Source organism: Mus caroli, unplaced genomic scaffold, assembly GCF_978045245.1.
Source record: "Mus caroli unplaced genomic scaffold, Mus_caroli_1 scaffold_12, whole genome shotgun sequence".
NCBI lineage: Eukaryota > Metazoa > Chordata > Mammalia > Rodentia > Muridae > Mus > Mus caroli.
The window spans coordinates 41,923,386-41,940,655 of record NW_028227267.1 but is presented as its reverse complement, the minus strand read 5'-3'; the positions used below and the strand labels follow the sequence as shown (position 1 = coordinate 41,940,655).

At 45.7% G+C, this 17,270-nt stretch overlaps 1 protein-coding gene and 1 pseudogene across 1 annotated transcript in view; one reads left to right on the top strand and one right to left on the bottom strand.

Moving 5' to 3' along the window:
- Peli2 (pellino E3 ubiquitin protein ligase family member 2) overlaps window positions 1-17,270 on the top strand; it is a 147,084-nt gene that overhangs the window by 105,057 nt on the left and 24,757 nt on the right. The window lies entirely within an intron of this gene.
- LOC147001800 (uncharacterized) lies at window positions 8,708-9,462 on the bottom strand (annotated as a pseudogene).

Sequence of the window (17,270 nt, the reverse complement as noted above, 5' to 3'; positions counted from 1 at the left end):
GAGCTGTGCCCACCATGCTTTTGTTTCCCTTTCTGGACACTGATCTCTGTGTTCTATCTTCATTGAGAAGGTCAGGTTAAAAACAAGCCTGGTTAGCCTCTGTCAAATGGTGTCATGCCTCAAGTTCCCTGTCTGTAAAATGGGGATGCTAGCACTCCTTCCTCCTAGGTGTGAAGAACAATTACTTATGATGTGTGAAGTCTTACAAATAGTTCATGGTACATAGTAGGCATCTTACAGAGTGTTAGTGTTTTACTTTAGCTAGCGTTCTTTCAGTGGTTTCTTTCTTAACATTAAAACTGTGTTGTTTCCTTTATTGAGCTCACACAAAGGGATGAGTAATCCAGAAGTGATTCTTTGGGACATTAAAAGGGTGTCAAAATAAAAATAAAACACTACAGCTAAAAATACCATAAATAGAAGTTGTGAACAGAAACCCAGCATAATTGCAGAATCTAATTCTTAATGTCCAGGGACCAGCAAATTTGACAGGCTGATAATTTCACTCAAATAACAGAAGAAAGAAAACTGTAAACCGTGCCCCGTGACCCTCTGGGAGTAGGAGTTGACCTGGCAGGTGGTTCACTTGTTCATGGACTCCAGTGTTCCCTCTGCTATGAAGCTGTGCCAGAGAGCTCAGGGTCTTCCAGTCACTCGGGCAAAGCGTATTGGCCTCTACTAAAGTCTAGCCATCCAGACCAAGTACAAAATAGTGTTTGGGAATGGAATTGATTACTTCTGTCACTCAGAGCCCAGAAGAGGGCTCAAAGGTGTCACTCAGACTGGGATTCCTCATGCAGAAGCAGCTGTGCTGAGAGGAGTGCCAGGCCAACCCCAAGGCTGACAGCAAACAAGCTCAGAGAGCTGAACAACCTCTCAGCAAACCCCGCCAAGTGTGTGGCGCTTGGTTCAGGGGTGTATGATATAGAAGAGCAACAGTGTATGAGAGCGAGTGTTTCAGTGACCTGCAGAGGCAGAGTCTGTCCTGAGCATGGGCTGGGAGCACATTTGAGGGAGATGTGTTCAGTGACTGGATACATTGTATCACATTTGAAGGAGATGTGTTAGGTGACTGGATACTGTGCATCATATTTGAGGGAGATGTGTTCAGTGACTGGATATGTCGTGTCACTGGAACCCTTTGCTTCAAATGGCCTGGTTTGGTTCATTTTCAGTTGCTTTGGTTTTTGCGTGGTCATGCCGATGGAAAGGTTCTTTGCTGTCTCTCACGACAGGGCACCAAGTATTCATAAGATGCTGGTACCCTGAGAGTGCTCAGCCATACTCCACTCTCCCCACCGAGAAGGGAGTGAACAGACTGTCTCTTGGCTTTGTTTCCCAGGGCTCTGGGAAACAGTTCTCAGCAAACACATATTTCAGCTTTGCTCTGTTGAGATTTGTTAGCTAATGAGATCTGTTAGAGATAAGGTATGAAATTATCTTTTTCCTTTTCTGCATGTGTCTGTGTGTGGTGTTGGCACGTGTGTAGGTGAACACATTTGTGTGGCTATACACATAAAGTGTGTTCATTTGCACACAGAGGGCAGAAATGACACTAGGAATCTTCTTCAGTCACTCCATGCTATATACTCCGATGCATGTTTTCCTGCTTGAGCCTAGAGCTTGCTGGTTCATGCTCTGGCCAGCCAGCTTGCTCTGGAGGTCCTGACTCTGTCTCCTAAGCCCTGGAACTACAGATGGGCATCATACCAACCTGTCATTTACAAGGGTGCTAGGAACCCAAATACCCATTCTTACACTGTGTAGCGAATGGTTTTACCCTGAACCATCTTTCCAGCCCTCTCAAATGAAGTATTCTTTCAGTCAGTCAGTCAGTCAGCCAGCCAGCCAGTCAGTCAGGAGGCAGAGCCTACACATGCTCTTACCTTTCCCAGCTCAGTCTCTTCTTGGTACATGTCAGAAACTAGACACTAAGAAGTCTAAAAGCAGATGCATCCATTTGCCTAAGAATTTCCTGAATTCATTGTTTTTAATAGCTGAGTAGTACTCCATTGTGTAAATGTACCACATTTTCTGTATCCATTCCTCTGTTGTGGGGCATCTGGGTTCTTTCCAGCTTTTGGCTATTATAAATAAGGCTGCTATGAACATAGTGGGGCATGTGTCCTTATTATAAGTTGGAACATCTTCTGGGTATATGCCCACGAGAGGAATTGCTGGATCTTCTGTTAATATTATGTCTAGTTTTCTGAGTGAGGTAACTCAATCACAAAAGAACTCACTTGATATGCACTCACTGATAAGTGGATATTAGCCCAGAAACTTAGAATACCCAAGATACAATTTGCAAAACACAAGAAAATCAACAAGAAGAAAGACCAAAGCGTGGATACTTTATTCCTCCTTAGAATAGGGAACAAAATACCCATGGAAGGAGTTACAGAGACAAAGTTTGGAGCTGAGACAAAAGGATGGACCATCCAGAGACTGCCCTATCCAGAGATCCATCTCATAATCAGCCACCAAACACACTCAGTATTGCATATGCCAGCAAGATTTTGCTGAAAGGACCCTAATAAAGCTGTCTCTGGTGAGGCTATGCTAGTGCCTGGCAAATACAGAAGTGGATGCTCACAGTCATCTATTGGATGGAATACAGGGCCCCTAATGGAGGAGCTAGAGAAAGTACCCAAGGAGCTGAAGGAGTCTGCAACCCTATAGGTGGAACAACAATATGAACTAACCAGTACCCCCAGAGCTCCTGTCTCTAGCTGCATATGCAGAAGATGGCCTAGTCGGCCATCATTGGGAAGAGAGGCCCCTTGGTCTTGCAAACTTTATATGCCCCAGTACAGGGGAATGCCAGGGCCAAAAACTGGGAGTGGGTGGGTAGGGGAGCAGGGCTGGGGGAGGGTATAGGGGACTTTTGGGATAGCATTTGAAATGTAAATGAAGAAAATATCTAATAAAAAATTGAAAAACAAAGAATTCTAAAAGCAGAAGTTTTTAAAACAGCAAGGCCAGTGGGCCACTCAGCCTGCCTCTTTTGCTGGTGTGTTGATCCATATCAAGAAGATGAAATGTCAGGCACATTAAAAATCGGAGGAAATTGTATGACTGAAGAATCTGTTCACCACTCTCCCAAGTTGAGAAGTTCCATCTTATAGCTTTGACGGATAGTGTAGGCCCTCATAGCTGCCCCCAGAAGCCATTTTCATAATATATGGGTTCATTAATGCAAATATCTGGGCTGCCTAACAGAATAAAACAGTGCAGCAACTGCTCACTGTAAGGTGCGGCGGGTTGTGATTTCCTAACTTCCTGAAATTAAAGCAGGTAAAGTGGATTGGCTTAGATGGGGGGGCGGGGGAACTATTGCTTAAGCTAAATATGTCATCTAATACCATTGAAGGGGTGTGCTGACACAGGATATAATTTTAAAACATTCCCCTTTCCTTCTTATTTAAAAAATGGTGATGAGCATATAGAACTTATTGACTATGGACTGCAGAGATGGCTTGGTGGATAAGAGCAAATGCGCGCATGTGCGCATGCGCACGCACGCACGCACGCGCACGCACACACACACACACACACACACACACACACACACACGAATGTACCTGTGACCCCAGAGCTGTTGGGGGCAGATGCAGAAGCCCTACTGGGGTCCATCTCAGCAAATGCTGCTGCTTGCAGAACGAAGACTAACTTCTAATCAGCACACAGACATCCTTGTCCTGGAGAGTTCAAGTCCATCTTGAGGTCTTTAACAGGCAAGTTGATAACATATAGTAAATGGTAATAATACTGAGTCAGGTGATACAGAAATTGCTCAAGAACTTAGCTAGTGAGTCGAAAAACTGGGTCTGCTCTTCCTTTCCATTGTTGCACTGTGGTGATGGCCCAGACTGTGCAATCTTCTTCATAGGCACTCACTAGACAGTTTCTGCTCTTTGACTTATGAAGTGTCATATACTTCCAAAGCCCTTTAAATGACACAGAAATATGCAAGAAGACCATATGCTGATAAGATGACTGCCTTTTCAGATTCTTTTCCTACTATTTCTGTGTCTGCACCAAAACTGAATGAAATAGAAACAGGGACGTGCAGCAGAATCGTTAGAGGGGCTGGAGGAGTTCTTAACTGGAAGGCACCTGCCGGAGATCATCTGCTGCATAGGAAGAGCTCAGCTGTCCTGGTACTTAGCGCACACACTCGCGTGCGCACACACACACACACACACCTTCACAGTGTATTAACACAAACAGGAGCTCTGACATCCTGTTACACACAGATGCACACACCTGTACAGTATATTAACACAAGCAGGAATACCACTATAGGTCTTTCAAAACTAAACCAAGAACGGGAGCATTGTGTGTTCAGGATACCATAATGGTTTGTGTCACCCCGTCTTATCCTGGATCTTACTGCACATCATTGTCACTCAGTCCGTTGTGTTGGGTGTGTTATCTTGTGTTTTGCCACTGCTTGCTTTTTGTTTTGTTTCAGCCACAAAGTATACTGTATCCCCTGGTAATGTTTATATATCTCCACGTGGCAACAGATAGTGTGGCAAGATATCTTTATTCTTGAGAATTGATCATCTGAGCCTGCATATAGACATTTGCATTTATCTCTTTAAAAGTTTTATGCCATTCTGTCTGGTCTGCTTTTGGGATGGATTGACACTATTTTGGACTGTGCATTACATTAGTTTGACTGTCTTTGGTTTCAGATATGCCATGTACTGTGTGTGTGTGTGTGTGAGAGAGAGAGAGAGAGTTATAGATGCACAGATGTACATGGTCACATGTATATAGGCCCAAGTTGAACAAGTTCATTTTCCACTTTACTGAAACCTGGAACTCACCAATCCCAGCTAGGTAAGCCAGTCAGTTTGCCTATCCCTGCCAGCTTGCTGTCCAGCTTGTATGTGGGTTCTGGGGAGTCCAAACTCTGGTCCCCATACTTGTATGGCAAGTGTTTCATCCACTAAGCCACCTCCTCAGAACCCAGACACTTCAGTGTAGATTGACGATTGAGTTACTCTCCTTTACAGCTTGAACATCGTGGATTTAGAAGGTTGGCCTCCACGCTGAGGGCAGAGTTGTGCGGTTAGCACTAGCGGGCCCCACGCTGAGGGCAGAGTTGTGTGGTTAGCACTAGCGGGCCCCACTCTGAGGGCAGAGTTGTGCAGTTAGCACTAGCGGGCTCCTGTTAGGCTGAACGTGGTTTTCAAGTGTACTCACCAAGGTGTAACAGTTGTTCAGCCATTACATTCTTCCACATCTCTCCATTTTATGTACAAACATGTCTGTGTTCCCGTGAGACATGTTTCTCACAGCTCATTAACTCAGCCTGTGAGTAGGCTTTGTTACCCAGTCTGGAAAGATGAGACCATGCTCTATATTTGGAAAATGTTGAAATTAAAGGAGAGACATCTTTTTTTTTCTTCAGAAATGTCTTAAAATGCCCATAGCTTTATTGCCAAAAAGGAAAGAAAAAATGTAAGCTCTGTTTTGATTCCATTGGGCTAACTACCACATAACTGGCACACACGAAGAAACTCCATTTGGACATTTTTTAGCAGAAGCAGCTGCAGTGCCATCCGTTACAATGTATTTTCAGAATATTGGGTGTGTTTAAACCATGGAAAGTAGTGGCATAAATTTTAATTGAAGCACAAAAATAATTTTCGGTGTCTGTACTGCTTTTACTATGTGGTGAGCTTGCCATGAAGCCAGCTATCTGTGTGGCTTCAGGTAACATGGTAAATAATACCATTGTTTGCACATTCTTATTTATTTCCTTGAAAGGTAGACTAACACTCTCAATTTGAATGTTTCAAGATCTGTAGCAAAATTCAAATTGATATTTCCATCCTTTAGTTGAAAGAATTATTGAAAAACAGAAATCCTAAACTGCCCAGAAGATGCACTATCCCTAATCAGGACTGCACATTCAGTTAAGGGTGATTGACAGGCGCACCCAGCTGAGCCGTGAGTCACAGGAGAAGTGAGAGAACGCAGCCAGAGGGTTGGGGAATGGAGGTCAGGGAGGCAGGGACTCTTGACCAGCATGCATGGCATATGGGCCCAGAGGAGCAGGGAGCATGGCCAGACTGCACAGGACCAAAACTGAGTCCTGGACTCGACTTCAGTCTGTAGTCTAGGAACCCAGTAAAAGAGGAGCTGGGCCTGGCTGCTTGTCTGAATCCTGATGAGTCACTGGCTTGAACCTCTGGGCCTTGTCTTATGTGGAGAGAAACAGCTGGCATGCCACCCTTAGGGTGCCTAGACTTCTCTGGGAGAGGACATTGCTTTTGCTCTGTGTAGTCCAAGGTCACCTCAAGCATTGGAATGCACTGGCGGCCCTCACTGCATCTTCTGTGCCTCTGCCCCATACTGTGGTCGGGTTTGCCACTGAGCCTTGCCCATTTTGTCAGTTTCTCCCTGCCCGAGTCTGTCTGTGACAAGATGCTATGATGCTATGGGCTATGATGCTAAGCTTAATGAATTAATGTTTTCTAATATAAACAATATTGGGCATTTCCTGTGGATCAAGCAGCTATACAGGTAGAGGGATGAAAATTAAACTCTAGTCCCCATGTAGACACCTGGCCCCAGTTGTATTTGGCCTTCTTTACACGTGTCACACATAAACACCATTAGCCCATCACCATGAAGGCTTCCGTCTGTCTCCTTCAAGTAACTTTATCCCCCATCAGCCTCTCCATCCTGTGATAGTAACTTCCCTGCCTAAACTCCACATCAAGCTCATATCCAAGTAGCCACCAGCACTGGCTGGACTTGTGTGGCTCCATCAGATCAACAGTGGTTCCCAGTGGAATTCTGGGTCTCGCCGGAAACATTTTCATTTGCTTATGGTTGTCAGATATCAGCACGATAAATCAACCCTAGAAAATAAGGCACTGGCTGTACTTTTTAAATCAGCAGACATAATTGACTGGGGTTGGGCTAGCAGCAGCGAATAGTGAGGAAGTGTGGGAGAAGCCCTCAGCACTGGCCCTGCTCAGTCTGCCCTCCCTCCCAGGGCTCTGAGGCACGAACAGACACAGAGTGCTCCACCTTGAGGCAGCAGCTCAGCCTTCCTCCCTTAGCTCTAGGCTGCAGGCTACCTCGGGGGAGTAACACCATCTCACAGGCTTTCTGGGCTGGGTGATCTCACAGGAAGTCCTCAGTAGGAGAGTTAGCCTGTGAGTTACCACTCCTCAGTATTACATTGTCTATACTCTTCACAAGGGGAGAGGCGGCGGTGGGGGGATGGGTGCTCAGGTATGTGAGGGCTGTCAGCAGAGGTGACATCAGACTTGAAGGATGACTGCTAGCTGCCCTTAGCTTCCTGTTTACAATGGAATCCTTTTTAGTGGCCAATGGATGTCTAAGACTTTGAACTTTAAAAACCAAGCTTATTCCATATTTCATTGTATCCCTGCAGCAGAGCTGTATAAAGTAAGAGTGATCACTGATCGTCATCAGTTGAGAACATTGCCCTACGTGCAGGCTGAGTGAGTTAAGTCTGTCTCCAGTAGTTTGCACAGGGCATCCTGTCTGGTCTCTGCAGCAGATCTGTGGCATGTGCACACTGTTAAACACAAGTGTTGCGTTTGTCGTGCGTGTGTGACAGGTCTGTGTTCTGAAAGCTAGTGTTAGAGTTGCCACGGGCCGTGTGACTGCACACTTAGTCCCACCATACCCTGCAGGCTCTTCAGTGCGTGGACAGAAACAAAGTCCAGAGCTCAAGCTTTTGATACATCCAGTTGTGAAAAGAAGCAGCTAAGCATAGTGACAGGAAGCAAGCTGAGTAAGATGCTGTCTGTGTTAATTGTTGGAGCTAGCCTAGCACAGCGGGATGCCATGAACAGATTCTGCTGTAGCCGGCCCGCTACATCACCTGGGGCTCTCATCTAGATCCTCATGACAACCTGGAGCACGGAGTGTGTGCGCCGTAACTCCTTTCTCTTCACAGCAAGGCGTAAGTGGATTATGAAGTAGGCCTTTGAGAACTGATAATCAGCTTAGCTTGAGAATGGCATCAGGTAACGACATCTCGGGCAGGATAGGCTACTCTGCGTCAAGGGTTTATTTGTCTAGCCAACACATACTGAATACCCCGTGTCAGGTGCACACTCAGCTGACAAGTTTGTGGACAAGGGATCGATGCCACAGGTGCTGTGTAACAGAAGCAGGCATGAAGAGAAGAGTCTCTGCTCTGCTCCTCCCTGTTCCAGAGACAGCTGCATCTTCTAGTGCAGTGCCAGCCTTGTCCCATAGGCAAGATCATGAAGGTTAGTGTGAATGGATTTGCCCATATTGGGCACCTGGTCACCAGGGTTGCCTCCTGCTCTTCACATGGCAAAGTGGAGATTGTTGCCATCAACGACCCCTTCATTGACCTCAACTACATGGTCTACATGTTCCAGTATGACTCCACCCATGGCAAATTCAACGGCAGAGTCAAGGCTGAGAATGGGAAGCTTGTCATCAACAGGAAACCCATCACCATCTTCCAGGAGCAAGACCCTGCTAACATCAAATGGGGGTGATGCCGGTGCTGAATATGTTGTGGAGTCTACTGGTGTCTTCACCACCACAGAGAAGGCCAGGACCCACTTGAAGGATGGAACCAAAAGGGTCATCATCTCTGCCCCTTCTGCTGATGTCCCCATGTTTGTGATGGGTGTGAACCAGGAGAAATATGACAACCCACTCAAGATTGTCAGCAATGCATCCTGTACCAGCAACTGCTTAGCTCCCCTGGCCAAGGAAGGTCATCCATGACAACTTTAGCATCGTGGAAGGGCTCATGACCATGGTCCATGCCATCACTGCCACTCAGAAGACTGTGGATGGCCACTCTGGAAAGCTGTGGTATAATGGCCATGGGGCTGCCCAGAACATCATCCCTGCATCCACTGGTGCTGCCAAGGCTGTGGGCAAGGTCATCCCAGAGCTGAACGGGAAGCTCACTGGCATGGCCTTCCATGTTTCTACCCCCAATATGTCTACTGTGAATCTGACACGCTGCCTGGAGAAACCTTCTAAGTATGATGTCAAGAAGGCGGTGAAGCAGGCATCTGAGGGCCCACTGAAGGGCATCCTGGGCTACATTGATGACCAGGTTGTCTCCTTCGACTTCAACAGCAACTCCCACTCTTCCACCTTTGATGCTGGGGCTGGCATTGTTCTCAATGACAACTTTGTAAAGCTCATTTCCTAGTATGACAGTGAATCTGGCTACCGCAACAGGGTGGTGGACCTCATGGCCTATGTGGCCTCCAAGGAGTAAGAAACCCTGGACCACCCACCCTAGCAAGGACACTGAGAGCAAGAGAGAGGCCCTCGGTTGCTGAAGAGTCCATATCCCAACTAGGGGCCCCCAACACTGAGCATCTTTCTCACAGTTTCCATCCCAGACCCCCATAATAACAGGAGGGGCTTAGGAGCCCTCCCTACTCTCTTGAATACCATCAATAAAGTTCACTGCAACCCACCCACCCCCAAAAAAGGAAGAGAAGAGCTTCTGCCTTTAAAATAATTTTCTCAGTTTATGTTGCATATTGCTGTTCTAGCGTCACCATCCCAGGGCAGAGATGTCCCTGTGCTCATTAGCCAATGTCATCCTGGGCTACTGGTGTGTTTAAAGCTGTAACCCAGTCTGACTCTTTCAACTCAAGGGGCTTTGAAAGATGTCTTTCAGAACGCAATTAGGAGATTACGTATAGAACGCTTATTAAACTATAGTGTGATGGTAGTGGTTATGATGGAGTGAGTTTTGGCAAAACAGAAAAATGCCCCAAATAAAATATAATCAGGAGCATGAGATGCCATAGGTGGCTCTGAAAGAAGGATGCATCACATCTAGTTCAAAGTGTATTGTGTTAGAATTGTGTATGTGTGTGTGTGTTCCTTATAAAAACAAATTATAGTTAGAAATTATAAAACTCAAAAAAAAAAGAAAGAAAAAACAAACAAATTGGAAAGCAACCAATACCTAGCCTGTAAAGTCTTAGTGTGTAGATTTCAAGCAGGTCTCCTCTCCAGTACTTAATTTCTGTCCTGACAAACATGGTTCACACCTTTGAAATGATGGGTTTGGAGCCTGTGTCCTCTGTCTTCAGTATGCAGGCTTCTTCATTCTTCTTGATGCTACAGGTGCCCTAAAGGGGCCAGCTGTCTGAACAGAGCTACCCAAAATTTTGTCATGTCACATGTTATTAAGTTGATAAACATCAGGATATATGAGACCATATTTTCCTTTAACATGAATGTTAATGTTTATATGTTCCGAGCCAGGACCCTGTTTTTCATAATACATAGTGACATCAGGGACACAAATAGGATATTATTTTAACCCAAATTGGTTTTGGCTTTATGATAAGAATAGTTTCTTTTATGTGAAGGATACCCACCAAGTCACATAGCAGGTAATCTTGTTCTACGTGTGTGTCAGGAATTATTTCAGATGCTGGAGATACGTGGTATAAAGAGTATAGAAAATCATCCTACCCTGTTAAAGTCCACAAACCAATGGAGACTGAGAGAATGTAAGCAAGTAAATTAAACAAATGTTTGCTTCTACTAAGTGCTCAGAATCAGAACTGAATTGAGGTGGTACTTAATATGGCGTTCTTTGGAGCGTAAAATTCAGTAAGTTGAACTGTTTAAGGTAGAAATTGCCATTATTTAAAGTAGACCCCTTGTATCTTTCTGTGAATGGGTGAATAGCTCTCTCTGTGTATATACGACACAGAAAGATTCTAAATTGTAAGCAAAACAAAATTTAACTTCCTACCCGTAAAGAATTGCCTCCTACTGCCTGAAGACACGAGACAGCAAGCACCTCAGAACTGTGATCCATGAGAGAAGGAAATGGGATGAGCCTCAGTTTGCCTAATGGCAGTTACCAGGCCCAAGCACAGTAATGAAGCCCCAAGCGACTGGTGACCTCACTAAGGTGAACAGACAGCAGCTAGGATTTGTAAAGGGGAGTCCCAGAGGAAAGGGCCTTGCCCTGAGAATGATTAGGTACAGAGGGTACCCCCTGCGCCCACCGGTCAGCACTGTTTTCTGTTTTTTGAGAGTGCAACCTCACTGTTGAAGGAAGCAGTTCTAACAGTGCTGTGGCTCACAAAGGGGTCAGTTCATGATCCCACCCACAGAGTGGAAAGTCCACATGGTACAAGAGAATTAGGATGGAGTGTGCAGAAGAATACTGCCCAGTCAATCAGAGTAAATTGCCCTAGGTCAGAGTCTGCCTGAGACTTCCCCAAACAAAGTTGATAGCAAGCCTTGAGAGATAAAGCTGATCTGAGGAGACCTAACCACCTGCCCGAACAAGCCCCAATACCTTTAACAAAACCCAGCCCACAGAAGGGGATAACAGCAATGCCCAGCATTCAAGTCACAAGAAATGCATGAAAGCAATAAACTGACCTAGGCAGGGGGGCATTAAGAACAAAAGAGGAAGTTACACTAAGCATGGTGCCCTTGTCTTTTGAAACCTCAAAGCCCACTCCCAGTGACACACCTCCTTCCACAGGCCACACCTCCTAGTCCTTGCCAAACAGTTCTGCCAAGTATTCAAATGTATAAGCTTATGGGAGCTATTTTCATCGACATCGCCACACCCACAAAAACATGGCTCACTGGACGAGTCACACTCTCACCTGGTCGCCCCAAAGCAGAAGCTCTCACTAAGTTCCCATGATGGCAGTCAGTCGGAAGACTGCACAGCAAGCTTAATTCCCGACACAAAACACCCTGCCCATCAGTTGTCCCTGGAAGAATGTAGTGGGAGCTGGGTGAGTGGTCCTGGGGCTGTCTCTGTGACAGACTGGAATTGGAAGGTGCAGCCTTTGTACTTGTGCGCATTTTACCCAATTGGTCTACAGAGTGAGTTCCGGGACAGCCAGGGTTGTCTCAAACAAACCAAAAAAAAAAGGAACGGCAGGCCTCATTGACAACACAGTGGCTGGTTCCACATAAACGTCAGTAAACAGCAAGTGGGTATGTGGGTTGTGCATCCGTGGAGGCAATTTCTGCATGAGGGCCTAGAGATTGATGACACAGACAATGACAGCCACTAGGAGGTCACACTTGCTTGGGACCAATGGGACACAGGTAGAGGGTATAAAAGGCACTCCCCAGGATTAATAAACAAGTTAGCCACCACATTCTCACCTGCTCCCAGAGTCTGAGCCGTTGATCCTGTGCCTTCTCACCCACTGCTCCCAAGGGGGACTCCGGTCAGGACAGAGGACTCAGTGACTAAGAGCACTTGCTCTTAAAGGACTGGGGTTTGTTTCCCAGAACCCACCTGGTGGCTCACAGCCATCTACAGCACTGGAGTTCCAAGGGATCCGATGTCCTTCACTGGCTTCTGGGCACACCAAGTCTACACATGGTGCACATGCATACCTATAAACAAATTACTCATACACCTAAGAAAACAAAAATCAATAGATCTAAAAACCGAAAAAGACTCTTGCCTTATAAGTGAACCAAGAACCTGGAAGACTCTGTGAAGTTAAATATTGAATATCTGATAGAGATTTTGAGTGTTTATCACGATAATTTGATGTGTAATTATCTACTGGGCACTGAACCCTAGTACATTTCAGATGCCAACTGATAGGTTCATACAGCTCTTCAAGGAAGCACTTCACAGGGTAAGAGCTAGATCTGAAATATGGCTCTCAGCTAAGGCAGAGGTTTTTAAGAGATGCAGTGTAACAAATCTCTTAATTAATGCCCTTAATCCTTGCACTCAGAGCAGAGGCGAACAGGTCTCTGTTAGTTGAAGGTCAGCCAGGGCAAGACTGTCACACAGACACACACACACACACACACACACACACACACAGAGAGAGAGAGAGAGAGGGGGGGGAGGGGGGTAGGAGGAGGAGGAAGAAGAGGAAAGGGAGGAGGGAGGGAGGGAGAAGAAAAAACAAAAGAAAGAAAAGAAAAATGATTCTTTTGGTTTTTGCTTTTTTTGTGTTTTCCTTTTCCACAACTGTCTTAAAATGCCAGCAGTTGCAGCATTTAGGGTGTGGAGGCCGAAGGATCAGTTTGCTTATAGCCCATCTCAGAGGTGTAGTTTGGGCTACATGAGACCCTGTCTTAAGCAAACAAAGAAGTGGAGTTTAATGAGCCTTGAGGAGTAACGTGTAGCGTGCTCAGTCTTCCACGGAAATCACCTGTGAAAGTCTCATACGGCAAGGGTTCTCACAGAGACAGCCGACCATTGTCTCACCCCAGGTTTTCTTGCTATTAAGATTGTCATTTCCTTGAGTCTAACAGGTACAGCATCTTGAAAATGCCAACTGCCAAGATACATGTTTTCTTTTGAAAATATTTTCATCATTCTATATAACTGGAATTCTAGATTCCACCAATTGCATGAAGAAAAAGAGATTCCTTACCAGGTGGACCAACTTTACCTGCGCAGAAGTCACCTCGGGACACTGCGCTCCTCTTTGTACACCTTCAAAGGAGGCCCTTTGCCCTCTCAGTATTAGTAATCGGTGGGTTTTAGATGTTGTTTGGTTTGGAGCAAGACTACATTTCAGTATTTCTCAGTGCTCAGTAGACTGTTTAGACAGATGGTAAGCTGGCCTACACATTAAAAAATATATATGGCAGGTCTTTGGTTGTCTTAGTATAAAATCAATTTGTGTCAGGGCCAATTTATAGCATCTGGAAATTTGCCTCCTCAGGCCAACAAGATGGGCAGTTCCTAAGTGGATTCATTATTAGCCAGTGAAGTTTGCGTTTTGAGTGAAGTCATTTATGAGATGCTTTATTCTACTTAGGGTCCATATTTACTAGCGTTCACTCTTTAAAGTTCGATTCCTCAGATGAGTACCTCGCATGTTTGTCACTGTAAATATTAAGTTATCTATAAAAGATCATAGAAGACAGATTCACACACACCCTTTAACGCACTTTCTTCTGACTGATTAAATATTTTTCTGTTACAGTTAGCATTCTCTACGCAGAGTCTGTCTGTCAAGTTTAACATATGCAATGATGAGAAAACACTGCTTTAGTTTTGCCGAACCATTGGCATCTCAAGCAATACTCTTAAGCTCTTCCTTTGTTTCACATGTTCTTCTTCACACATGTCTACAACCATAAAACTGTTTGAAAGCAAGCATGCCACCATCTTTATGAAGGAGTCTGCTGAGGGTAGCTTCTCCACCTCTTACCAGATTAGACTGGCTCCCCTAACCTTCTGCAGGTGGCCACGCCTGGTCTTTGTCACCAAGTGACCCCCTGGGGGTGGCTGCAGTGCTGATGCTATGGTTTCAGCGTTGCTCTGAACTCTGAGTGTGGTGCTCTCAGGACCTACCCCTTCATCCTCTCCTGTTCTGTCGGAAGCTGCCACAGAGGCAGTGTGGGGAAATGTCTCTACAGAAACGTAGAGCTCTACAGGCTACGTGATTAATGTAGATTTCCTCTATAACGACTGATGTGTGGTGTGCGCTTGGTAATGGGATGTGCTTATGTGTCTAGATAATGTGTTCAAATCTCAGCTTTCCTGTGTGGAAAATACACTCCATCCCGATTTTCCCAGAGGTAAGATGGAACAAGAGAAGGCCATGCATTAATTAGTTTTGTATGTAGTACAGCGAAATAAGCCATCCTCCAACCTCGAGTGTGAGGGTTAACCCTGAGTGCCAGTTGACAGGATATAGAATCATGTGGGAGACAAGTTTCTGGGTGTATCACTGTTTTTCCCTGTAGAACTTGACAAGAGGGGTGAACGATAGCCAAACCGCAGACTGAATCCCATCCTGCCGTGAGATTTCTGCCATCAAACATACCAGTCCATTACTTTTAAATTCAGTCTCCCTCAGTTTCTCAGGACGCAGACAGGAGGCAGCCAGACTCACTGTCACATGCTCTGAGTGGCAGAATTCTTGTTCCCCTCTGAAACCCCATGAGCTGGGTCTCTGCTGTCCACATTTCTCTCAGGCTCACATCAGAACAACCCACTGAGCTATAGTCACGGCATTGGAGGCCTTCCTAGCTCAAAGTTCCAAAGTCCTCAACCTACCTGCTATAGACCTTAAGGTTAAGTTTGTCAGAGCCATAGGCATACCTCACAGTACCCGTCTTAGTGTCGGTTACTGTCCTGTTGCTGTGACTTGACAGACAGCAGCTCAAGAAGGGAAAGGGTTGTGGTTGTTCTGGCTCATGCTTGGTTCCCCAGGATAGCCCTTCATTGCAGAGAAATCATGACAGTAGGAACTTGAGGGAGCTGGTCACACAGTATCCAGTCAGGAAGCAGACCCGGCTCACTTTCTCCCTTTTATTCAGTCTAGGACCTCAGCCCACGGAATAGTGTTGCCCACAGTTAGGGTGAGTAAGCCACCTGGGGAAAGCTAACCTAGGTAATCCTTCCCAGGTGTGCCCAGAGGCTCGTCACCCAGGAGACTCTAGACCCTGTCAAGTTGTCAGTATTAGCCATCACAGTGAGACCTTGGCTTACTCTGTACTTTATTGCTTAATTCCATGGATACGGAATAAGTAGAAAAAGTAGAATCCCTTAGGGAAAGATTCTCAGCCAGCACAGGAAGTAGCTTTTCTGCTGTAGCCATTGCTGTTCCTGTCCTCTGGACTATCAGAATACAGTCGTCTCTTGTAACTGGTACCACCAACCAAATCCAGCTTCCTTGTAGTTAAGAGTGACCCCCAAATTGGAAACAGAGACTTCTCAAGCATTCTTAGCCTCTGGCCTCTGTGCTTGCTAGCTAATTGGCTGTGTCTGCCCCAGGTACCATGTCCAGTACCATGCATACGGTCGATTCTCTGTCAAGGCTTATAAAATAGCTCGCTAAGCTGTTGTGGATGGGAACAGGAGTGGCCAAGTGCCAAGTTCAAAACCTTAGCTGCTATCAAGTAGGGTTAACATTTTGATTTACTAGGAAATACTATTGCTGTTGATTAAACACACTCCGACTTTCTTATTATAGCCGTGACTTAGACACTTACCTGAAATAGATGGTTCTTTGGAAAATGAAATACCTTTAAAAGTGTGTGCACATGTACCATGAATTGAGAATTACTTTAGAAATAGTACTCATGCATATTTTATATGTAAATTGACAAGGATGGCAGAAACCTCATCTTCCCTGGAGCAGTTGGAACCAGCCTGATGGAGGATTTACTGCCTAATTGCACTTGTCATCCTGACATAAAAGTCATTAGTTCTAGAAAAACGTGTTTGTCATACTAGGATGATCTCTAATTAATACAGTCAATATCGAACATGTATTTAAAGCCAGAGAGAATAGTCCTCTCCAGCACATGTGGTCGACTCCAAGGAGCTGATGGCAAACCTGTTTGGTTCTGATCCCTTGCTGGAAGCACAGCTTGTCGTGTGAGGAGGGGAAGCACCAGGCTGCACAGCCTCCGCCGTGCCTCAGAGCTGCTGGCACTGACTGCCTTTGTCGGTGAATTAAGGTCAGGGAAGCATCAGAAAGGGATGCCATTTAAACTGATGAGTATCTGGTCTAGGATTCAAGCCAGAGCCAGTGTGGCGTTTTCCTCAGCATTAAATGCCACTAGCCAAGTTGACCTTGATGGTGGCCACAGGTGGCCATGTCCTCTTTTCTTAAAGTGCATGTAAAGTTGGAGCCCAGAAGATTAAACCAAGCAGTCCTATGGAGCGAGCAATCCGAGTGTGAGTAGCTGCAGACACAGGCTAGGTTTCCGGTGGGCTTTACAGTGAGGCTGCATTACCGTGGGCAGTGCTGTCCCACATGTCGTGGGGTGTCACCGACTGATGAAACTGCTGCTCTTCTGTGATGGTGTGTACTTAAGACCCTGTGGTACCCATGATGCTCTGCCCAGCATCACAACTGAAGTCCACAGTTACTTCAGGCTGCTCACAGTCAAGCAAGCTCACCCAGTGGCCTGTTAGTGGGCATGTTTCTCCCAAACACACAAAGGTCAAAAGTTGATTTAGACCAAACATGGTGCAACAGTTCATCTGCTTCATTCAGACTTACCCCCCACTGTCTCACTGGTGTTTCCTGTAACGCAAGTCTAGGTGTTTCTACCGATGCACACTTTGTAGTGGGATGCTTATGTTTACTAACAAGCCTACAGCAAGAGACTACTACAGGTTCTTTCTAACTTTAATCAGCTCCTTTGTGCAGGGATCACCTTGTATAGTTACTTCCTTACATTATACAACGGACTTGGAATATTAAGTTACCAGTTAGAACAGCGAGCTTAGAGACCCAGGGCAGTGCTCTCAGAGCAGGGCTGAG